At 32.7% G+C, this 26,575-nt stretch overlaps 1 pseudogene across 1 annotated transcript in view; it reads right to left on the bottom strand.

The window, feature by feature from the left end:
* Nucleotides 1–26,575, bottom strand: part of LOC149792157 (uncharacterized) — a 98,928-nt pseudogene that overhangs the window by 38,823 nt on the left and 33,530 nt on the right. The window contains exons 5-7 of the transcript XR_016423313.1: nt 23,978–24,136; nt 20,307–20,736; nt 11,577–11,704 (exon numbers count right to left, since the gene is read on the bottom strand). The product of XR_016423313.1 is annotated as an uncharacterized LOC149792157 (transcript). The remainder of the gene's footprint in view (nt 1–11,576; nt 11,705–20,306; nt 20,737–23,977; nt 24,137–26,575) is intronic.

Genomic DNA, 26,575 nt, shown 5'->3' with positions numbered 1-26,575 from the left:
GGTTGTTTATCACTCTTAAATCCATCATATAAAGTACAAGTGACAGGTTGTTTATCACTCGTAAATAAATCATATAAAGTACAAGTGACAGGTTGTTTATCACTCTTCAATCCATCAGATAAAGTACAAGTGACAGGTTGTATATCACTCTTAAACCCATCATATAAAGTACAAGTGTCAGGTTCTATATCACTCTTAAATCCATCATATAAAGTACAAGTGACAGGTTGTATATCACTCTTAAATCCATGAAATAAAGTACAAGTGACAGGTTGTATATCACTTTTAAATCCATCATATAAAGTACAATTGACAGGTTGTATATCGCTCTTAAATCCATCAAATAAAGTACAAGTAATGGGTTGTATATCGCTCTTAAATCAGACACATAAAGTACAAGTGACAGGTAGTATGGATCAGTCTTAAATTAGACATATAAAGTACAAGTGACAGGTTGTATATCACTTCAATCCATCAAATAAAGTACAAATAATAGGTTGTATATCACTCTTAAATCCGTCATATAAAGTACAAGTTATAGGTTGTATATCACTCTTAAATCCATGATATAAAGTACAAGTGACAGGTTGTATATCGCTCTTAAATCCATCATATAAAGAACAAGTGACAGGTTGTACATTGCTCTTAAATCCATCATATAAAGTACAAGTTATAGGTTGTACATTGCTCTAAAATCCATCATATAAAGTACAAGTGACAGGTTGTTTATCACTCTTAAATCCATCATATAAAGTAAAGTGACAGGTTGTTTATCGCTCTTAAATTCATCATATAAAGTACAAGTGACAGGTTGTATATCGCTCTTAAATCCATGATATAAACTACAAGTAATAGGTTGTATATCACTCTTAAATCCATCATATAAAGTACAAGTGACAGGATGTATATCACTCTTAAATCCATCATATAAAGTACAAGTGATAGGTTGTATATCACTCTTAAATCCATCATATAAAGTACAATTTATAGGTTGTTTATCACTCTTAAATCCATCATATAAAGTACAAGTGACAGGTTGTATATCACCCTTAAATCCATCATACAAAGTACAAGTGACAGGATGTACATCACTCTTAAGTCCATCATATAAAGTACAAGTGACAGGTTGTATAACACTTTTAAATCAGACATTTAAGGTACAAGTGACAGGTTGTATATTACTCTTAAATCGATCATATAAAGTACAAGTGACAGGTTGCATATGACTCTTAAATCCATCAAATAAAGTACAAGTGACAGGTTGTATATCACTCTTCAATCCATTATATAAAGTACAAGTAATAAGTTGTATATCACTCTTAAATCCATCATATAAAGTACAAGTGACAGGTTGTATATCAGTCTTAAATCAGACATATAAAGGACAAGTGACAGGTAGTATGTATCAGTCTTAAATCAGACATATAAAGTACAAGTGACAGGTAGTATGTATCAGTCTTAAAACAGACACATAAAGTACAAGTGACAGGTTGTATATTACTCTTAAATCAGACACATAAAGTACAAGTAATAGGTTATATATCAGTCTTAAACCAGACACATAAAGTACAAGTGACAGGTTGTATATTACTCTTAAATCCATCAAATAAAGTACAAGTGACAGGTTGTATATCAGTCTTCAATCCATCATATAAAGTACAAGTGACTGGTTGTATATCACTCTTAAATCCATCATATTAAGTACAAGTCACAGGTCATATATCACTCTTAAATCCATCATATAAAGCACAAGTGACAGGTTGTATATTACTCTTAAATCCATCAAATAAAGTACAAGTGACAGGTTGTATATCAGTCTTCAATTCGTCATATAAAGTACAAGTGACAGGTTGTATATCACTCTTAAATCCATCATATAAGTACAAGTGACAGGTGGTATATTACTCTTAAATCCATCATATAAAGTACAAGGAATATGTTGTATATCACTCTTAAATCCATCATATAATGTACAAGTGACAGGTAGTATGTATCAGTCTTAAAACAGACACATAAAGCACAAGTGACAGTTTGTATATCAGTCTTAAAACAGACACCTAAAGTACAAGTGACAGGTTGTATATTACTCTTAAATCAGACACATAAAGTACAAGTAATAGGTTGTATATCAGTCTTAAATCAGACACAAAAAGTACAAGTGACAGGTTGTATATTACTCTTAAATCCATCAAATTAAGTACAAGTGACAGGTTGTACATTGCTCTTAAATCCATCATATAAAGTACAAGTTATAGGTTGTACATCGCTCTTAAATCCATCATATAAAGTACAAGTGACAGGCTGTTTATCACTCTTAAATCCATCATATAAAGTAAAGTGACAGGTTGTTTATCGCTCTTAAATTCATCATATAAAGTACAAGTGACAGGTTGTACATTGCTCTTAAATCCATCATATAAAGTACAAGTTATAGGTTGTACATCGCTCTTAAATCCATCATATAAAGTACAAGTGACAGGTTGTTTATCACTCTTAAATCCATCATATAAAGTAAAGTGACAGGTTGTTTATCGCTCTTAAATTCATCATATAAAGTACAAGTGACAGGTTGTATATCGCTCTTAAATCGATGATATAAACTACAAGTAATAGGTTGTATATCACTCTTAAATCCATCATATAAAGTACAAGTGACAGGTTGTGTATCACTCTTAAATCCGTCATATAAAGTACAAGTGACAGGATGTATATCACTCTTAAATCCATCATATAAAGTACAAGTGATAGGTTGTATATCACTCGTAAATCCATCATATAAAGTACAATTTATAGGTTGTTTATCACTGTTAAATCCATCATATAAAGTACAAGTGACAGGTTGTATATCACCCTTAAATCCATCATACAAAGTACAAGTGACAGAATGTATATCACTCTTAAATCCATCATATAAAGTACAAGTGACAGGTTGTATATCACTCTTAAATCCATCATATAAAGTACAAGTTATGGGTTGTTTATCACTCTTCAATCCACCAAATAAAGTACAAGTGACAGGTTGTTTATCACTCTTAAATCCATCATATAAAGTACAAGTGACAGGTTGAATATCACTTTTAAATCAGACATTTAAGGTACAAGTGACAGGTTGTATATTACTCTTAAATCCATCCTATAAAGTACCAGTGACAGGTTGTATATGACTTTTAAATCCATCAAATAAAGTACAAGTGACAGGTTGTATATCACTCTTAAATCCATTATATAAAGTACAAGTAATAAGTTGTATATCACTCTTAAATCCATCATATAAAGTACAAGTGAGAGGTTGTATATCAGCCTTAAATCAGACATATAAAGGACAAGTGACAGGTAGTATGTATCAGTCTTAAAACAGACACATAAAGTACAAGTGACAGGTTGTATATTATTCTTAAATCAGACACATAAAGTACAAGTAATAGGTTATATATCAGTCTTAAACCAGACACATAAAGTACAAGTGACAGGTTGTATATTAATCTTAAATCCATCAAATAAAGTACAAGTGACAGGTTGTATATCAGTCTTCAATCCATCATATAAAGTACAAGTGACTGGTTGTATATCACTCTTAAATCCATCATATAAAGTACAAGTCACAGGTCGTATATCACTCTTAAATCCATCATATCAAGCACAAGTGACAGGTTGTATATTACACTTAAATCCATCATATAAATTACAAGTGACAGGTTGTATATCACTCTTAAATCCATCATATAAAGTACAAGTGACAGGGTGTATATTACACTTAAATCCATCATATAAAGTACAAGTGACTGGTTGTATATCACTCTTAAATCCATCATATAAAGTACAAGTCACAGGTCGTATATCACTCTTAAATCCATCATATAAAGCACAAGTGACAGGTTGTATATTACTCTTAAATCCATCAAATAAAGTACAAGTGACAGGTTGTATATCAGTCTTCAATCCATCATATAAAGTACAAGTGACAGGTTGTATATCACTCAAAAATCCATCATATAAAGTACAAGTGACAGGTTATATATTAATCTTACATCCATCATATAAAGTACAAGAGACAGGTTGTATATCACTCTTAAATCCATCATATAAAGTACAAGTAATAGGTTGTATATCACTCTTAAATCCATCATATAAAGTACAAGTGACAGGTTGTGTATCGCTCTTAAATTCATCATATAAAGTGCAAGTGACGGGTTGTATATCACTCTTAAATCCATCATATAAAGTACAAGTGACAGGTTGTATATCACTCTTAAATCCATCAAATAAAGTACAAGTAAGGGGGTGTATATCGCTCTTAAATCAGACACATAAAGTACAAGTGACAGGTAGCATGTATCAGTCTTAAATTAGATATATAAAGTACAAGTGACAGGTTGTATATCACTCTGAAATCCATCAAATAAAGTACAAGTAATAGGCTGTATATCAGTCTTAAATCCATCAAATAAAGTACAAGTTATAGGTTGTTTATCACTCTTAAATCCATCGTATCAAGTACAAGTCACAGGTTGTTTATCACTCTTAAATCCATCATATAAAGTACAAGTGACGGGTTGTATATCGCTCTTAAATCCAACATATGAAGAACAAGTGACAGGTTGTACATCGCTCTTAAATCCATCATATAAAGTACAAGTTATAGTTTGTACATCGCTCTTAAATCCATCATATAAAGTACAAGTGGTAGGTTGTTTATCGCTCTTAAATCCATCATATAAAGTACAAGTGACAGGTAGTTTATCACTCTTCAATCCATCAGATAAAGTACAAGTGACAGGTTGTATATCACTCTTAAACCCATCATATAAAGTACAAGTGTCAGGTTATATATCACTCTTAAATCCATCATATAAAGCACAAGTGACAGGTTGTATATCACTCTTAAATCCATCATATAAAGTACAAGTGACAGGTTGTATATCACTCTTAAATCCATGAAATAAAGTACAAGTGACAGGTTGTATATCACTTTTAAATCCATCATATAAAGTACAAGTGACAGGTTGTATATCGCTCTTAAATCCATCAAATAAAGTACAAGTAATGGGTTGTATATCGCTCTTAAATCAGACACATAAAGTACAAGTGACAGGTAGTATGGATCAGTGTTAAATTAGACATATAAAGTACAAGTGACAGGTTGTATATCACTTCAATCCATCGAATAAAGTACAAGTAATAGGTTGTATATCACTCTTAAATCCATGATATAAAGCACAAGTGACAGGTTGTATATCGCTCTTAAATCCATCATATAAAGAACAAGTGACAGGTTGTACATTGCTCTTAAATCCATCATATAAAGTACAAGTTATAGGTTGTACATTGCTCTTAAATCCATCATATAAAGTACAAGTGACAGGTTGTTTATCACTCTTAAATCCATCATATAAACTAAAGTGACAGGTTGTTTATCGCTCTTAAATTCATCATATAAAGTACAAGTGACAGCTTGCATATCGCTCTTAAATCCATGATATAAACTACAAGTAATAGGTTGTATATCACTCTTAAATCCGTCATATAAAGTACAAGTGACAGGATGTATATCACTCTTAAATCCATCATATAAAGTACAAGTGATAGGTTGTATATCACTCTTAAATCCATCATATAAAGTACAATTTATAGGTTGTTTATCACTCTTAAATCCATCATATAAAGTACAAGTGACAGGTTGTATATCACCCTTAAATCCATCATACAAAGTACAAGTGACAGGATGTACATCACTCTTAAATCCATCATATAAAGTACAAGTGACAGGTTGTATAACACTTTTAAATCAGACATTTAAGGTACAAGTGACAGGTTGTATATTACTCTTAAATCCATCATATAAAGTACAAGTGACAGGTTGTATATGACTCTTAAATCCATCAAATAAAGTACAAGTGACAGGTTGTATATCACTCTTAAATCCATTATATAAAGTACAAGTAATAAGTTGTATATCACTCTTAAATCCATCATATAAAGTACAAGTGACAGGTTGTATATCAGTCTTAAATCAGACATGTAACGCACAAGTGACAGTTTGTATATCAGTCTTAAAACAGACACATAAAGTACAAGTGACAGGTTGTATATTACTCTTAAATCAGACACATAAAGTACAAGTAATAGGTTATATATCAGTCTTAAACCAGACACATAAAGTACAAGTGACAGGTTGTATATTACTCTTAAATCCATCAAATAAAGTACAAGTGACAGGTTGTATATCAGTCTTCAATCCATCATATAAAGTACAAGTGACTGGTTGTATATCACTCTTAAATCCATCATATAAAGTACAAGTCACAGGTCGTATATCACTCTTAAATCCATCATATAAAGCACAAGTGACAGGTTGCATATTACTCTTAAATCCATCAAATAAAGTACAAGTGACAGGTTGTATATCAGTCTTCAATCCGTCATATAAAGTACAAGTGACAGGTTGTATATCACTCTTAAATCCATCATATAAGTACAAGTGACAGGTGGTATATTACTCTTAAATCCATCATATAAAGTACAAGGAATAGGTTGTATATCACTCTTAAATCCATCATATAATGTACAAGTGACAGGTAGTATGTATCAGTCTTAAAACAGACACATAAAGCACAAGTGACAGTTTGTATATCAGTCTTAAAACAGACACATAAAGTACAAGTGACAGGTTGTATATTACTCTTAAATCAGACACATAAAGTACAAGTAATAGGTTGTATATCAGTTTTAAATCAGACACAAAAAGTACAAGTGACAGGTTGTATATTACTCTTAAATCCATCAAATAAAGTACAAGTGACAGGTTGTACATTGCTCTTAAATCCATCATATAAAGTACAAGTTATAGGTTGTACATCGCTCTTAAATCCATCATATAAAGTACAAGTGACAGGTTGTTTATCACTCTTAAATCCATCATATAAAGTACAAGTGTCAGGTTGTATATCACTCTTAAATCCATCATATAAAGTACAAGTGACAGGTTGTTTATCACTCTTAAATCCATCATATAAAGTACAAGTGACAGGTTGTTTATCACTCTTAAATCCATCATATAAAGTAAAGTGACAGGTTGTTTATTGCTCTTAAATTCATCATATAAAGTACAAGTGACAGGTTGTTTATCACTCTTAAATCCATCATATAAAGTACAAGTGACAGGTTGTTTATCACTCTTAAATCCATCATATAAAGTAAAGTGACAGGTTGTTTATTGCTCTTAAATTCATCATATAAAGTACAAGTGACAGGTTGTATATCACTCTTAAATCCATCATATAAAGAACAAGTGACAGGTTGTACATTGCTCTTAAATCCATCATATAAAGTACAAGTTATAGGTTGTACATCGCTCTTAAATCCATCATATAAAGTACAAGTGACAGGTTGTTTATCACTCTTAAATCCATCATATAAAGTACAAGTGTCAGGTTGTATATCACTCTTAAATCCATCATATAAAGTACAAGTGACAGGTTGTTTATCACTCTTAAATCCATCATATAAAGTAAAGTGACAGGTTGTTTATCGCTCTTAAATTCATCATATAAAGTACAAGTGACAGGTTGTTTATCACTCTTAAATCCATCATATAAAGTAAAGTGACAGGTTGTTTATTGCTCTTAAATTCATCATATAAAGTACAAGTGACAGGTTGTTTATCACTCTTAAATCCATCATATAAAGTACAAGTGACAGGTTGTTTATTGCTCTTAAATTCATCATATAAAGTACAAGTGACAGGTTGTATATCACTCTTAAATCCATCATATAAAGAACAAGTGACAGGTTGTACATTGCTCTTAAATCCATCATATAAAGTACAAGTGACAGGTTGTTTATCACTCTTAAATCCATCATATAAAGTACAAGTGTCAGGTTGTATATCACTCTTAAATCCATCATATAAAGAAAAGTGACAGGTTGTTTATCACTCTTAAATCCATCATATAAAGTACAAGTGTCAGGTTGTATATCACTCTTAAATCCATCATATAAAGTACAAGTGACAGGTTGTTTATCACTCTTAAATCCATCATATAAAGTACAAGTGACAGGTTGTTTATCACTCTTAAATCCATCATATAAAGTACAAGTGACAGGTTGTTTATCACTCTTAAATTCATCATATAAAGTACAAGTGACAGGTTGTTTATCACTCTTAAATCCATGATATAAAGTAAAGTGACAGGTTGTTTATTGCTCTTAAATTCATCATATAAAGTACAAGTGACAGGTTGTTTATCACTCTTAAATCCATCATATAAAGTACAAGTGACAGGTTGTTTATCACTCTTAAATCCATCATATAAAGTAAAGTGACAGGTTGTTTATTGCTCTTAAATTCATCATATAAAGTACAAGTGACATGTTGTATATCACTCTTAAATCCATCATATAAAGAACAAGTGACAGGTTGTACATTGCTCTTAAATCCATCATATAAAGTACAAGTTATAGGTTGTACATCGCTCTTAAATCCATCATATAAAGTACAAGTGACAGGTTGTTTATCGCTCTTAAATTCATCATATAAAGTACAAGTGACAGGTTGTATATCGCTCTTAAATCCATGATATAAACTACAAGTAATAGGTTGTATATCACTCTTAAATCCATCATATAAAGTACAAGTGACAGGTTGTATATCACTCTTAAATCCGTCATATAAAGTACAAGTGACAGGATGTATATCACTCTTAAATCCATCATATAAAGTACAAGTGATAGGTTGTATATCACTCGTAAATCCATCATATAAAGTACAATTTATAGGTTGTTTATCACTGTTAAATCCATCATATAAAGTACAAGTGACAGGTTGTATATCACCCTTAAATCCATCATACAAAGTACAAGTGACAGGATGTATATCACTCTTAAATCCATCATATAAAGTACAAGTGACAGGTTGTATATCACTCTTAAATCCATCATATAAAGTACAAGTTATGGGTTGTTTATCACTCTTCAATCCACCAAATAAAGTACAAGTGACAGGTTGTTTATCACTCTTAAATCCATCATATAAAGTACAAGTGACAGGTTGTATATCACTTTTAAATCAGACATTTAAGGTACAAGTGACAGGTTGTATATTACTCTTAAATCCGTCATATAAAGTACAAGTGACAGGTTGTATATGACTCTTAAATCCATCAAATAAAGTACAAGTGACAGGTTGTATATCACTCTTAAATCCATTATATAAAGTACAAGTAATAAGTTGTATATCACTCTTGAATCCATCATATAAAGTACAAGTGACAGGTTGTATATCAGTCTTAAATCAGACATATAAAGGACAAGTGACAGGTAGTATGTATCAGTCTTAAAACAGACACATAAAGTACAAGTGACAGGTTGTATATTACTCTTAAATCAGACACATAAAGTACAAGTAATAGGTTATATATCAGTCTTAAACCAGACACATAAAGTACAAGTGACAGGTTGTATATTACTCTTAAATCCATCAAATAAAGTACAAGTGACAGGTTGTATATCAGTCTTCAATCCATCATATAAAGTACAAGTGACTGGTTGTATATCACTCTTAAATCCATCATATAAAGTATAAGTCACAGGTCGTATATCACTCTTAAATCCATCATATAAAGCACAAGTGACAGGTTGTATATTACACTTAAATCCATCATATAAATTACAAGTGACAGGTTGTATATCACTCTTAAATCCATCATATAAAGTACAAGTGACAGGGTGTATATTACACTTAAATCCATCATATAAAGTACAAGTGACTGGTTGTATATCACTCTTAAATCCATCATATAAAGTACAAGTCACAGGTCGTATATCACTCTTAAATCCATCATATAAAGTACAAGTGACAGGTGGTATATTACTCTTAAATCCATCATATAAAGTACAAGGAATAGGTTGTATATCACTCTTAAATCCAACATATAATGTACAAGTGACAGGTAGTATGCATCAGTCTTAAATCAGACATATAAAGGACAAGTGACAGTTTGTATGTCAGTCTTAAAACAGACACATAAAGTACAAGTGACAGGTTGTATATTACTCTTAAATCCATCAAATAAAGTACAAGTGACAGGTTGTATATTACTCTTAAATCAGACACATAAAGTACAAGTAATAGGTTGTATATCAGTCTTAAATCAGACACAAAAAGTACAAGTGACAGGTTGTATATTACTCTTAAATCCATCAAATAAAGTACAAGTGACAGGTTGTATATCAGTCTTCAATCCATCATATAAAGTAAGTACAAGTGACAGGTTGTATATCACTCTTAAATCCATCATATAAAGTACAAGTGACAGGTGGTATATTACTCTTAAATCCATCATATGAAGTACAAGGAATAGGTTGTATATGACTCTTAAATCCATCAAATAAAGTACAAGTGACAGGTTGTATATCACTCTTAAATCCATTATATAAAGTACAAGTAATAAGTTGTATATCACTCTTAAATCCATCATATAAAGTACAAGTGACACGTTGTATATCAGTCTTAAATCAGACATATAAAGTACAAGTGACAGGTTGTATATCAGTCTTAAATCAGACATATAAAGGACAAGTGACAGGTAGTATGTATCAGTCTTAAATCAGACATTTAAAGCACAAGTGACAGTTTGTATATCAGTCTTAAATCAGACATATAAAGGACAAGTGACAGGTAGTATGTATCAGTCTTAAAACAGACACATAAAGTACAAGTGACAGGTTGTATATTACTCTTAAATCAGACACATAAAGTACAAGTAATAGGTTATATATCAGTCTTAAACCAGACACATAAAGTACAAGTGACAGGTTGTATATTACTCTTAAATCCATCAAATAAAGTACAAGTGACAGGTTGTATATCAGTCTTCAATCCATCATATAAAGTACAAGTGACTGGTTGTATATCACTCTTAAATCCATCATATAAAGTACAAGTCACAGGTCGTATATCACTCTTAAATCCATCATATAAAGCACAAGTGACAGGTTGTATATTACACTTAAATCCATCAAATAAAGTACAAGTGACAGGTTGTATATCAGTCTTCAATCCATCATATAAATTACAAGTGACAGGTTGTATATCACTCTTAAATCCATCATATAAAGTACAAGTGACAGGGTGTATATTACACTTAAATCCATCATATAAAGTACAAGTGACTGGTTGTATATCACTCTTAAATCCATCATATAAAGTACAAGTCACAGGTCGTATATCACTCTTAAATCCATCATATAAAGCACAAGTGACAGATTGTATATTACTCTTAAATCCATCAAATAAAGTACAAGTGACAGGTTGTATATCAGTCTTCAATCCATCATATAAAGTACAAGTGACAGGTTGTATATCACTCTTAAATCCATCATATAAAGTACAAGTGACAGGTGGTATAGTACTCTTAAATCCATCATATAAAGTACAAGGAATAGGTTGTATATCACTCTTAAATCCATCATATAATGTACAAGTGACAGGTTGTATATCAGTCTTAAATCAGACACAAATCGTATGAAAAGATCTTCCACATACTTCCATAAAACACTTCAATATCATTAATTCTTACCAAGATGTCACACATTGTCACATCATCAAATATTTCTTTCTGCTGAATGTAAATGGAGACGGTCTTAAAATCAAGATCCCTCAACAGTACTGGCAGACATCGATTCAGAACACTCCGATGTATTTTTTCTGCAGAAATAAACAACAGAAATCAAATTCTATGAAATTATATTTCTCTTATTTCTACTTATCTAATTACTTATGGCCAATGGGTGGGCAATGAGCTTAATAACTGGGAAATGAACACTAATGATGATGTACAATGAGAATGCCATTGATAGTGACTATTATTATATACAATGAGACTGCCATGGATAGTGACTGATGTTATACAATACGACTGTCAATGATAGTGACTATCATGATTTACAATGAGACTATCATGGATTGTGACTATCATGATATATGAGACTGCCATGGATAGTGACTATCATGAGATTAAATGAGACTGTCATGGATAGTGACTGTTATGGTTCAATGAAACTGCTATGGATAATGAATATCATGATATGAACTTAAGGCATAAACCACCTCCCCCCAACCCAACCCCAAAACAGTTTTTCCACATTCCTTAACATTAGTCTGAATTTTCCAAGTTCATCTAAGGCACTAAGGTAATGTGGCTGGACAAAACTTTTTTTTATATTTATGTTTACTATCCCTGACAAGATTAATGATGCTAAGGTTGCAGACCCACAAGACATTACATGCTTAATAAATCATAGCATTTAATCTGGGCAATTCCCCAACATAAGGAAGCTAGCTAAAATTACTTCGGTAAAAAATGGCTAATGTCCTAGTTGATGGTAAGTTGGCAAGCAATGTTTATGTTCAAGATGTCATCATCTCTTCTTTACATTTTCTATCAATGATCATTTACCATGTTATCCCAATTGATACTGAAGCTGCTAAGCTTGATATGCACTCCATTCAGTCTAACATACACTGTAATGATATTTAAAATTTTTGTTGTTAACTTCAGTCTTTTTTATTCACCCTATCAGTGGCATGGAGGGAAATTTCATGCACCAAATATAAAAATTAAAGGTCACTGGCACATGAGCTCAGTTGAAAATGTACTCTGATCTGTTTTATTATATGTTGATAACACCACCAAGACACTCAATCCTCTTTACTTCAGCTATAAATCAATCTGCAACCTGCCCTAGATGATTTATTAAAATGGTATAAACAGAATGGAATGACTCTAACTATGGTAATGGAAGACCCAAGTGGGTCTGATATTGCTCATCTGCATACACAGCAGTTTACCATTTCACCAAACAGGCCTATGTACTATAATTGTAAGAACACATGTTATGTAAACAATGATGTTGATTTTACCAATTTTACTATATATAAATAAGCAAGGATCTTGCTCATATTTTGACACAGTTTAATCCCTTGATGAAGTAAGCAAATTCCAGGTTTGATCAAAATTTGATGACAAACATGGCTTCCAGTGTGGTCGAAAGTTCAGACAATCTGATCCAAAATTATTTAATTAGCATTGTGAAGATTTCAGTAATTACTGGAAACATCCAAGACTGTGATAATATTAGCCCATATTTCCGGTTATATTAAATTAAAATTGGAAATATGGTTTTCACAGAGGCAACACATTCAGCCAATCAGATGCAGATCAACTCATTAATATGCATTCATCTTGCTCATTAACAAACTTGTACAAAAGCTTGATCAAATAAGCTTATATTCCAGGACTGATCAAAACTAGATCAGAAATATGGCCACCACAGTGGAAACAAGGTCAGTCAATGAAACACAAGATCACATCAGTATTTTTTATTATCTCACTTGTTTCAGAATTTAATAAGATGTCCAACATCTGGATTTTCATAGTTCAATCAAAACTGGATCAGAAATCTTTCTTCTCAATATATTTTTTACTACTTGATAGGAAACAAAGATTTTCTCAAAGAATATTTAGTAAGTATCAGGGTTTAAAGAAATTTTACAGAATAGAGTTAGAAAGAATTATGATTTTTCTAAATAATTAGGTTGAGAGAAAACAAGTGAATCATGGAAGCTAACAATATAGCAGCAGCAAATCTGGAAATGAAAATGTCACATTTTCCAGTAAATTTGATAATTTTCAATCTCATTTTTGAATAATTTGCCATTATATTTCACTGTTATGTATATTTAATTTGTATTTGTTTGTTTTTCTGGTTCCATGATTATAAATTATGAGTAATTGTATTTTGGATGTGACCTTGTCCAAAATCAAGTTCACTGTGTACCTGACTAAGGACACGTTTTTATTTTGCAAACAAATAATACATAGATAATATTTCTCTAGGAGTGTGTGTTAAATATTAGGATCATTATCAACAAAAGTAAACATGTTTATTTAGGTTTGGGTCTAGGATATTAGAATCCCCCCCATGAAGAATCTGTTGAACCTGATGTTTCCCATGTTCTTTATTATAATTTTAGTAACATATTTTATCTGTTTATAACTTAGAATTTTCTAGAAATGAATTCTGGACCTACATCCTGGCTCTGCTTTTGGATCTTAGTGTTTTTTATATAATCTTATTTGCTTGAAAAATTATTACTTCTTGTGATTAAATCAGAATCAGAATCATTTGTGTTCTTTTGTTCAGTTTTTGATTTGGGTGGAATAATTTATTCAAATAATTATTTTCTAGAATTACAAAGTGCTCAATAATATTCTTGGACATAAACATTAATTTGGAATCATAATGAATTCTGAATTAAGACAGGGACACCTTAGATTATATTACTGCAATTAATTAGAAGACTGTTAGCACATCATCACTCTTAAGGCCACTGATACATTAGTACATTCAATACTACAGGCACATCAGCACCTTCAGCAATTGATCTTAATTAGAATTTTATTCCATAGGAACTGGTGATAGAACTTTTTGAACTATATGGGATTTAATTCACATTACAATAAGTTCTGTTTAAATTAGTTGAAGACAATAGAGTTGTAATAACTATTATATAGCTGCCACATTAATTGTTGAGAAAATTTTACAGCAAGATTCCTTAGAATTTCAGAATCATTAATCCAGTTAGATATATTTGAAAACATTGATTCTTGCTGATTACCAAACATTTTCAAGACTAATAATATACACAAGTTTGATCAAAATCTTGGGTGGCAATTATGCGGATTCCAATTAAGCAATTGACAAAATAGGTTTACCATTATAGGGAAGGGATATTCTTTAAAAAAATAAAAATGTATGTACATGATTTCTTATCAATAAGGTCCCCCATACCTCCAAAACTGTTAATTCACAACATCTGAATACAAATTCAATTTTGTTAATATCTACTTCCATACAAAAACCTACAATATAGTCTATTTCCATACAAAAGCTTCAATATGGTCTATTTTTTTACAAAACTTAATATGGTTTACTTCCATACAAAAACATCAATATGGTCTATTTTCTATCGTTACTCATAAGGAATCCACATATTTTAGCAGTGCCTGTGATAATAATATATGACTGAATTTCTTCAATAAACAAGCAACAGAAAAGGATACTACTGACCCACTTTTGTTTCAAAATGACCTACTTATGCCCTCAAAAAGGCCACTGTGCACCTCTTTTTCCACTGCCTGGAAAGAATGCTGGATATTGAGAAGTGTTTTCGTGAGAAAAAACATAGCAATATGACCATCTGCTCTTGAGGAGTTGCCATTAGATTTTCAAGCTAGCAGCCAGTGGTCAATGATGCCTGAGTGGCACCATTTTCAATGAGGATCAACTGGACATCATAGAAAGTCTTTTAGTGCAAACCCCATGTCAATTAGACCATACATTCTTCTGGAATAGAGTGGTAACACAGTTTGAAAGATGGCATCCATAGTGTACATTCTGAATGCCAAATTGGCACCATTTTCATTATGGTCCAAGTAGGCATTAATAAGTCTTTTGATAAAAATTCCATGTCAATATGACCATTCAATTAGGACTTTCTGGAAACAAAAATTAAAAGTCATTTATATCAATCTGTTTCTTGAAACTTCATATGATCAAATCTGTGGTATATTTTCACAAAGTCAAAGTAAATTCACTATCTATTCATATACACCACTCCCTCAATAACTCACGATCCCATTTATAATGTGGTGTCTGCTGTGGCTCCCATTTTTTCCCCAAAGAAAATATATTTTAAATATCTTTAAAATATGCTGAACGTGAACAAATTAAGATAAGAATTGGTAAATTAAACCTTGATACATCACTCATTTTATCATGCCTGTAAAGATAGAATCCATATTGTGAAATCTGCAAGTTCTAAATAAGATATCATATATTACGTAAGTTTTTTTAATGACAAATAGTTGCAAATACACTGTAAATAAACAGTCTGGTGAAATGGCGATCAGTGAAAACTTCTGGTAAATGCTGACAGGTAACAACAGAGAATGAAATAAACATTAATTAAATGTCTTGCTATGTGAAAGTCACATTCTAATCCTTTAATACCGTTTCAGTGTAAACATTATAATCGCAACAAATTCTGTTCATTGAAAATATGAAAAGAGTCAATCGACCGTCACATCGAAACCCGTGAGTACATACTTCTGTGAGAGCCTAATTACATGCCAGCTTTGTTTTGATCAACAACTTGGGGAAGTGTTTGTTGCATTTAAAAATCAATTAAAAGAGACCTGTGTTGTTTTTTCACTTTGAATATGTCTTTTGTATCAAATCAAGCAAGGGAGGTATAAAGAAAAAAATTCAAAGGCATGCAAATCTGAGCATAAGTTCTTGTGGTCACTACCGTTATCAAAATTCATTTTCTTTGACCAATAGAAAATGGTTTCACATTTTTATACGGTGGCTGGAGACACAAAATGTTGACTATGTTAAGATCATACAGTTGACAAATCTGCAGGAGTTTTCTCGGTGGCAGATAAATCAAGGAGTAACACAAACAAAATTAACTGGTTTTTTCAAAATGAGAAGTTACCACCATGTCGGCTAATTCTGCACGTCAGGTAATTCTGCGCAACGATACATGATTTCTATAAACAATGAATCACATATTATTTTTGTTCAAAAATCCATTTTGTATCAAGAAAGAATGATTGTACTTTAATTAAGGAAAGTGATATTCATAAAGTACAAAAATATCCCACATTTCTACTTGAAATGCATATGAAAATGTGATTTCTAAATGTCAACATGAAGACCCACTCCATGAGCTTCTTGAACTGGTAACCCAGAAAATCTGATTTACTATGTATCATTTAGAATCATACAAGTAAATACATTATATAAAAGAGGGAAATGTATACCTTAAATAAGACGTAAAACATTACGTCCTATACATTGTTGTTTCTCTTCCACATAATAGCTTATTGAACTTTACTAACTTTTTGATAAGATCGGTTTAGTTTGCTTAATATATCTTGCCATTTATTGGCATTTTTACGTTGAATTTTGTAAAAATAGCTATTAACTTGACCTAATTACTTGACTGAATTGCTGACAGAAACTGTGTGCAGAAGAGGCCGAGATATCAAGAGTCAGGAAAACACAGGGGTGGTATCCCCTGTGTCTTAAATTAATATTATTTTGAACAGAATATTCTGGTGACAATTGCCTCTTTTCAAATGGTAAGCATTGCTGTATTTTATTTTCATCAATTGGTCGATTTTGGTATGCAATTTGCTTCAATAATGGAGATGGAAACCCTAAGTGCTCAGAAATGCACAATAGCATTGTATATTTGTCAAGCGTGTCACAAACGGCACGTATTATCAAGTTCAAATTTGCATTGTTTTAAATCTGTAGACCCATTAAAGTCATGATGGTAATGATTAACCCTTGTGATTCTTTTTCATTTTACTTCTACCACAATCAAATCTATCTATCGTTCGTTCAATCGACAATGTTTCATGAAAAGAAAAACCCCGTCTAATTTGGATCAAATAATAAAACTAGAATGTATCTAATTCAACAAAAAAAATCAGTAATGTATCGCACAATGTTTGCAGTGGTACACGTGTGTGAACGGAAAACCATGTGGAATAATTTTTTCAATGATTTCCTCAATATACCATAATTTATCCTGAAATTAATGTTGTACTATTAAGAACAAACAAACAAAGTACACCATTATGAAGAGATATGTATACAGTTAATCTCAGCATGATTATAAATTGAGTACTTAACACTATAACCTGCCAACCCGCCCACCCCCTTTTGCCTTTACATCGATCCCTTTATTGGTTTTGGCTTTTTTATAGGTCCCTCGATAACTCGCGCCTCACTTATAGTGCGGTCGATGTTTCTGGACCCTGATGTGCACGAGTTATCAAGGGATAGGTGTTGTTGTTGTTGTTCTAGGGTTTAACGCCATTTTTCAGCACAAGATAGGCTATACATGGAGGCCAGTATAACTGGTGGAGGAAGAACCCTGGAAACCCAGGGAAGAACCACCTACCCACAAAAAGCTACTGGCAGGTTTTCCCACATATCTACGCTAGCCAAGCCTTGGACTCGAACCCACGCAGACAGAGGTGAGATGGCAGTGATCCGGAACAGTGAGTGCTTTAGACCACTTGGCCACTCGGGGCCCCAAGGGAGATGTGTGTGTGTATATATATATATATATATATATATATATATATATATAGAGAGAGAGAGAGAGAGAGAGAGAGAGAGAGAGAGAGAGAGAGAGAGAAAGATATATATATATATATATATGTGTGTGTGTGTGTGTGTGTATATATACATCTTTTAATGTGCTTCTGGGAAAGAGAGATAACATTGGAAAGGCTGGAGTTCAGTTGTAAAATTCCATAAACATGTATGCTTAGAATCAAATTTGTACACAGAACTGAGAAAACAAGAATTTAAGAAAGTCACTGTGCACATTGTGTCATGACAGTTCAAGTTTGAGAAAGATGCTAACTGGATGACCCCAGATCACACTCTAGTATTTCTTTCATTCTTTCAATCAAACCATCAAAGTGTATAACTTGCAGGTAAGGAAAGTTTTTTAATATCTTCAGCTGCTTCAAAAAAGTAGTACATCAAAATTTTAACTCTATAAATGGACAACAGGCCATTCGATTAGCTTTTCTTGTCCATGACCAGATATAGGGACACTTAAAATAAACATCAAAGCTAAGGAAGGCAGGAACCTGCTATTACATCATCATACCAATTATTCAAAGTTCTATCTTTCATACACATGACAGTAATAGGAAAGAATTTTGATCAATAGATTGGCTTTTAAACCAGTTGATTTTTTGGGACATGTATTTTATATTTAATGACACTGAAAATGGACCAGATACATTTTTTAACATATGTATTCTCAAACATAACACTGAACTTCAGATTCCTACACATATTTTAAACTTTTCTGCCCCATGACTTGAGTGTCAATTGGTGTTATTGTCCCTGTATGCTGGTGTGAAAATTTCTGTACAATCTCTGAATCGGGAAACGTAACTTCAGCCAGTTTTCAGAAGAATCAACAATGAAGAATGGTAAATTGTGCTCTACCTCAAATGTGCAAACAGTCTCTGCAAGTACAGCTTTATCCACCATTGGTCCAGTCTCAAACAAGACCTATGCTACTCACCTGCATACACTCAAATTTTGATTTCAAAGCATTGCTAAATTTACTGTTATATTTCTTAGCTGGTGGTTTTTATCATTGGGAGAAAACTACATGTCTTGCCCTTTGGATGTGAATTGACCATGAAAAGATGATAATAGCTTCCCTCAAATAATTAAAATACTTACTAAAGTGTTTCTGCAGAAATCAATTTTACTCTGTCTCTCCTTTTTTATCTCACCTCCAACAAAGGTCATCCAATTTGTAATCAAAGACTTGAAAGCCATAATGGACAATGTTTGATCCCTTTATTGTTTATAACACCTCAAAATATTTAATTCATGATGTAAGGTTGGAGCTGTGGTGGTTCAGTGGCTAGCATGCCAGACTTGCAACTGAAAGTGTGTGGGTTTGAATCCTACCATCACACCAGTTTGGGTCAGTTTACTCAAACTGAGTTGGTCCTAAACAACCTACCTGACTGTGCCCTAAAGCACCAATCCAAACCAATGGTTAGGTGTGTGTGTGTGTGAGGTTGATTTTTAACGTAGCTTTGAGAATTTTTTAGTCATATCGCTACAATGCCTGCAGTACAGCACTTTATAACAATGACTAACACTGGGGCATCATGCTACAGACAGGTAGCATCATACCCCACCAAGTGACATTATCCTGACACCAGACTGACCAGTCCAAACACTAACCTCATAAAGAAGAGCACCAAGCGAGGCAGCTGCTAGTATCATTTTGTATAAGCCAGATATGACTCAGCTGGGGTTCGAACCTGCGACGGCCCACATCTGAGGTGGATGCTCTAACCACTTAAGCCACCAGAGCAGTGATACTGTAAGAAAAGTAATCTGGTTATATTTTCCAATGTCTATTTCCCAACGTCAGGTTTTTATTAATGAAATAACTGCTAAATTATGAAAATGTTGACTGGTTCTGGCTGATTGTTTTAGAATTTGGATAGAACACATGAAAATATCATTTTATTTCTTTTCCTTTTTTGATTTTGTTTTTACAAGTCTTTTAATTTTCAAAAGCAGTACATTTCAACTATAAAATGCTATGTGCAGAATGCAGCCTTTAAAACATTTCATTTGTCCTACCACTGGTAGAATCATATGTATGATCATCATACCTGGTATGCCACTGTCTGATATTCCTTTTCCAACTGCTTTCCTTTTCCTGTCAGCATTGTTTCCCCTTTGTGTCAGTATACCTGTTTCACATTCTTGTGATTTTGTACCCAAATCTTCCACATCTGTGCTAAGTTTGACTTCACGTGAGATTACAGTTGTAGGTATATCCTGGTGTTTCTCCTCCTGCTGTAGTAAAGTAGTTGTCTGACTTTTTACTGACTGCACATCTTCTTGAATAGGTAACTTCTCAGTCACAGCATCCTCAAACCTTTTTGTTATTTGTTCTCTAAGTTTTTTATATTCTTCTTTCAAGGAGTCAACAGTGTCCAATGTTCTTTTCTCCTGAATGCCAAGTTCCAGCCTGAACTCATTTACAACTGCCCTCAAAGTTGTCATCTCAAGGTCCAAATCCAATGAGCCATAATCAATCTGTAAAGGGCATGTACACATACTTAGCTAAATGAATTGTGATATAGTCTAACACTTGAACTGTTGTCAAAATATATCAAACTTCCAATGCTTAACATGTACCTCAAAAGTTAACATAGTGGAATAATTGATCTCACAAACAAGTGGTCCAAGTGGGTATGAAAACACTCACCTAACTTACATCTACCTAAAAACAAACACAAACTGTATCTAGCAAAGAAATCTACATTTCATGTGATACTTGTTAATATGAAAATGTTTATCTATTTTAGTAATGGTGGCCATAGTTCACAGCACATTGGCAAACTTAAAGAATTGTATAATCTTATGAGGCAGTTTTCAAATTTGGTTAAATTCTGTTCAGACAATTAAGTTTTATTGAATATAATCATCCAAATGTTTTTAAACTTATGTAATGGCAGCAACATCTGATGGTGGATCAGAATTATTCATACCAACCCGAATGGATTTCAGTCCAGGATGTTTTCAAACAAACTTGGTCCAATTATGTCTGATGGTTTTTGAAAAGGTATTTTGAGGTTTTGATAGTTTAAGTAACAGCTGCTGTATTTGATGGCAGATTGGCACAATTTGCACCAAGTCGTAAGGCATTTATGAAATTGATGACATATCTTCAATTTCTTCAAATTCTGTTCAGGTTTAATTTTAGAATGCATATTTGATAGGTTCTTCTCTCTTCAATAACTGTTGTCATATTTATTAGCTGACTGGAATCATTTTAAAGAAAAAAAAATAAAAAAGGCCTTTATGCCTGGATATGTTCTGTCAGAGTTGGTTAAATGCTGTTAAACATCTATCTGAGGATTTTATTTTTAACACAACAGTGCTCATACATAATGGCAGACTGGCATCATCTGTACAGACTTGACAGGCCAACATACCAGGATGCTATCAAGATATTTCTAGTTGTGTTCAACAGTTATAAGAATTTGTTGATAGGTTTTCTGTTTTTAGTAATTATAGCCTTATTTGGTGGCAATGGATATCTAGTGTAAAATTAGAAAGACCATCAAAAACTAATGTTTGCCATCAAATTTGGTGAAGTCCTGTTTAGTTATTTATGAGTAATGGGTCCAATAGTTTATATCTGCTCAGTCCACCCTGTATAAACTTGAAAGGCCTTCAAACTAGATACTTCTGTCAAATGTGGATAAATTCTATTCATCTGAGGGTGTTTCTTTTGGATCGGCTTTATTTGTAAGAAAAGTACAGTGAACAGCACAGTATATGCCTGTCGGTGCATTTAATAGTCATCTATGCCAATACTAGTAAGGTACTGTGATCTCTGGAGCTTATTCATGAACCAGTCTAAATGACTTTGATGTTTAGCCATGAACTAAACCTAATTTGCTGAAACCATAATTTTCTGAATAGACTTACCATAACTGTAACCTCTGACATTTAGACTTCAAAATCAGTGGGGCTTTTTAACCTCAAATGCAAATCATCCACTTTGTTTGGTCAAGGAACTTATTCTAATACAAACAATATTTTACAAGACCTATTACACTCTGAGCCACAATGTCCCTGACCTTTGACCTTCTGACCCCCAGACCACAAGAATATTCCATATTGAACAGCATAATAGTGTGTGTGGCACTGGGGACTGGAGATTACTGACCAAACAGTCTACATAACTTTGACTTTTAGCTGAGGTATGTGGTCTTGAAGTAAACTTAATTTGCAGAAACCATAAATTTCTTACTGGACTTACCATGACCTTAACCTCTAACATTTAGATCCCAACTCTAAAGGTTCTTTTTATTACCCTTTGTGCAAGTCATCCACTATCTTTGATCAAGGAACCTGCTCTATAAAAAAAACATTATTCTGCAAAACTCATTAGTTTTGAGCCACAATGGCCCTGACCTAACACCCCCTGAACCAACATGTGTCTTCCATACCAAACATACATGCCATCCACAAACATTGGTCACGCTACATATTCTAGAATTAAAGTTATTAATCACGAAATATTTTTCTCCCAATTTTCAGTCACAGTGACACTGACCCTGGAGCTGAAAATCATTAGGCTTCTTTCTTAACAAACCTGCAAGTCATCCACATACTTTGGTGAAGATATGTTAAATATTTGTGCAGAAACCATTTTTTTCTTTTCTTTTGGTGACAGTCATATTGACCTTTGACCTTCGGACCACAAGTTCAAGCCATTCAATATGTCTTGTCCAGATATATGATACAGAATTTGAGGTATTGTGGAGTCACAATTTGTTTCTCTTTAATATTTAAAAAAGTTAGCATTATGTCCATTAGTTGCAGTTTTTGTCTTTTTGCATGCTAAAAATCATACCAGTGAAATCCTTTCTCCTTTCACATCAAAACTCCTGACCAAATTCTGCAAATTGCCTAAAATGTCTTAACCTGACCTCTCTGTTCTGTCACATGGATGTGGATGAATACAACCAAATCAAGATGTCACTACCATTAGCAGCATGAGCTTTAAATTCCATGTCTGTATTTGACTTCCATTGTAAAGCTAAATGCAGATAAAGCTATCTAGATATTTCATGTTATAGCTGGTGCAGACATTGTGCATTGAGAGTCCCTGCAGTGTCTGAGACATCTAGCTTCTTTTCCAGTGGCAAATTATGTTGCTTAATTTTCTTTATGCTGCCATGTCATTTTGAATAAAAAATGTGACCCTGAACTTTTTTCAAAATCCCACAGAAAGCTCTGCTGTGATTTATGTAAAAGTTATTTTAAGACAGCAATGAGATCCTTTCACCTCATCAATGCTGAACATGCAGATTTACTCCATTTTAAGTTTGGGTGTAAACCTGTAGATCCGTTTTAGCTTTGGACAGTAATGGCTTCACAAATGTTTAGCACACAATACCACATACTGGATCAAACTCTGCATGTGGTCTTCATAAAATGTGAACATGGCAATACCATGGGCTTGTGTAAGTGTACAAAAGTTTACTATATTCTACAAAACCAGTGTAAGCACTTATTGCACAGTTTACTTTTAATATGCTTTTATTGGCATCCAGCAGCCATTTTTTCAAAAAGGAATTTATAAACAGAAATATAAACTCAGATTAATGACACTTTGACCTCTGACATTTGAGTCCCACTCCTTCTCCTGTCAATTCTTTTTGATTACATTCCATAAGTTTGCTTCATATGGTGTTACCAAAGAGCCAATAAAAATCCTCCACCTAATAAATAGCAATGTACAATTCTCATATAAAGATACCTTATGGATGTTGTTGACTGCAGATTTACAATCCTCTAATGAATTCAGATGGACAGGATCTTCTAAAAATTGTACAATATCCTGTATGAAGCTCATTCTGTCTGCATCAGAAATTTTCATTTCACCATCATGCATAATCTTGTTTCGTATAGTAGAAATCTGAAATAATATACACAGGATAAAACACTAAAAGCTGGTTTTATGTGATGATTCAAACTAAGTCCCATTTTGTCATTTTTTTACACTCTTTGCAAAAAAAGATGGAGTTAATGTATCTATTGTACTTTTACATCAGTTGTATGAAATCATTCTTTACTCATGTACATATAACCTAGTCACATGGGATAACTTTAATATTAAAAATACAATAGCAAGTAACCTAGTCACATGGGATAACTTTAATATCAAAGATACAATAGTAAGTAACCTAGTCACATGGGAGAACTTTAATATCAAAGATACAATAGTAAGTAACCTAGTAACATGGGATAACTTTAATATTAAAGATACAATAGTAAGTAACCTAGTAACATGGGATAACTTTAATATTAAAGATACAATAGTAAGTAACCTAGTAACATGGGATAACTTTAATATCAAAGATACAATAGTAAGTAACCTAGTAACATGGGATAACTTTAATATTAAAGATACAATAGTAAGTTTAAAATCTGAGAAGTAAAGCTAGCTAAGCATAGACCTTTCAGGTTTTGCAGAAAAAGTGGGCAGACACCTTTCTAATATAATTTGGTTGTGAATTCAATTTACAGCCTGCGATGCTTAAGCCTGACTTGTAAGCCACCAAAATTTTACAAACATATCATGACATCTATGTACATAAAGCGTACTATTTCTCTCTTTTATGTACCAGTCCTTTCATTTACTAATTATAATGGTTTGTTTGTAATGGTTGTCATGGTACATGCATGTACCATAAGCACCCACCTTCTGAAATTATTATTATTACAAGTAATCAAGGTAGTACCTGAACAAGAGGCCCAAAAGGGCCTGATATCACTCACCTGGCTTGTGTAACTTAACAGTTAACCATTGCACTATGAAGCTGGCTAAATTATGTCATAATGCAATAACACATACTATGTAAACTATCTTCAAAACTTGTTTTGTGCTAATTGTACCTATTTTACTATACAATGACAATAATTCTTTCTAAAAATAAATGCATAATTAATCTCTTGCTTATAATAAAGGTCATCTAAGATCTTGATTTTTATAATAAACTTACCAGATCAAAATATGGCTTTAATTAAGTACTGTGATAATTAAGGTCAAGTAATCATATTCATGATCAGCTCATTAATATGCACGAACCTCAGTCACTTCTGAAATTGCCATAGATATAGATAACATAATCCCATATTCCAATTGTGATCAAAATCAGATCAGAATAATAGCTTCCATAGAGGTAATAACCACACCCACTCAACATTACAATGACTTTATAAATATCAATGGATCTCATGCATCACTGACAGTCCAAGATCACTATGATAATAAGCTAACATTTTAAGTTTGATCAAAGATCACCAATATGAGACTTCTACAGTACTAACAAGTTGACCCAAAGAGATCCAAGACTGTGTCATTAAAATGCATAAAAGGCTTAGGCCGATGTACAGATGGACAATGGACAACAGGACATCCCATAGGATCTTCTGGTCTATGACCACTCGAGCTAAACATTAAATCTTGTGGACTGATACTTGGTGAGTCACTCACCTTTAGACAAAACAACTTGATTATGCAAAGGAAGAATACCATAATTTTTCTTGACTGTAAGTCACTCACTGTAACACAGTTTCAGCAGATGTACTCTCTCCTATAGTCTGTCAATGCATATTCATTCTAACACTAAAGGAGTGTACAGTTCAGGTATATATAATATCATTGTAAAAAATAAATCTACCAAATGAAGACTGAATCAAAGCAGTCCATCGTGACGAAGATCAAGTCAGTTTTAGTGCTTTTACACATTTTTTCTGATGATGCCAGTTTCATTGAAATCAAGATTTCCAACATAACAGAGATCTGTCAGGACAGATAAAAGAAGTTCATGTCCTGGTAACCTTTGGAATTTGTGATTCAATTAGTCAGAGTAACCTATCTAATAAAGCAGTACATGATAATGTTGAATGTAGGCATACCATGCATACTATAAATCTGGTGATACGAATATCACGGATATTAATTCATAATGACATAACATTTTCAACAATCATATTGCCATATATACTTGCATATAAAACAAATAATTTTGGAAAAAATAAAGGGCAAAGGGCTGGAAGAGGGGGGGGGTTGGGGGGGGTCACCTTATCTGCAAGACAAGGTCTATACTTGAAAGCTTTTTAAGACTTTTTTTTGTCGACTACTGTAATGACTGTAAATATCTGGACACAAAAAAATAATTTTTCCTGTATGCAAAGACGTGTATGGATGCAATAATACATTTAACGGTGCTCCAACACTTACTAAACTTTTATAAACTACTATGATTGCTTTTGTTATTATTGTGCATGTGCATATTTTTCTGATTTCTCCAACATGAAATTAAATAAAGGTAAATAAAGACTTCACAAT

Source organism: Sinohyriopsis cumingii, chromosome 9, assembly GCF_028554795.1.
Source record: "Sinohyriopsis cumingii isolate HCF-2022 chromosome 9, ASM2855479v2, whole genome shotgun sequence".
Lineage (NCBI taxonomy): Eukaryota > Metazoa > Mollusca > Bivalvia > Unionida > Unionidae > Sinohyriopsis > Sinohyriopsis cumingii.
Note: the sequence above shows the minus strand (reverse complement) of the source record. Positions and strands in the feature narration are given on the sequence as shown.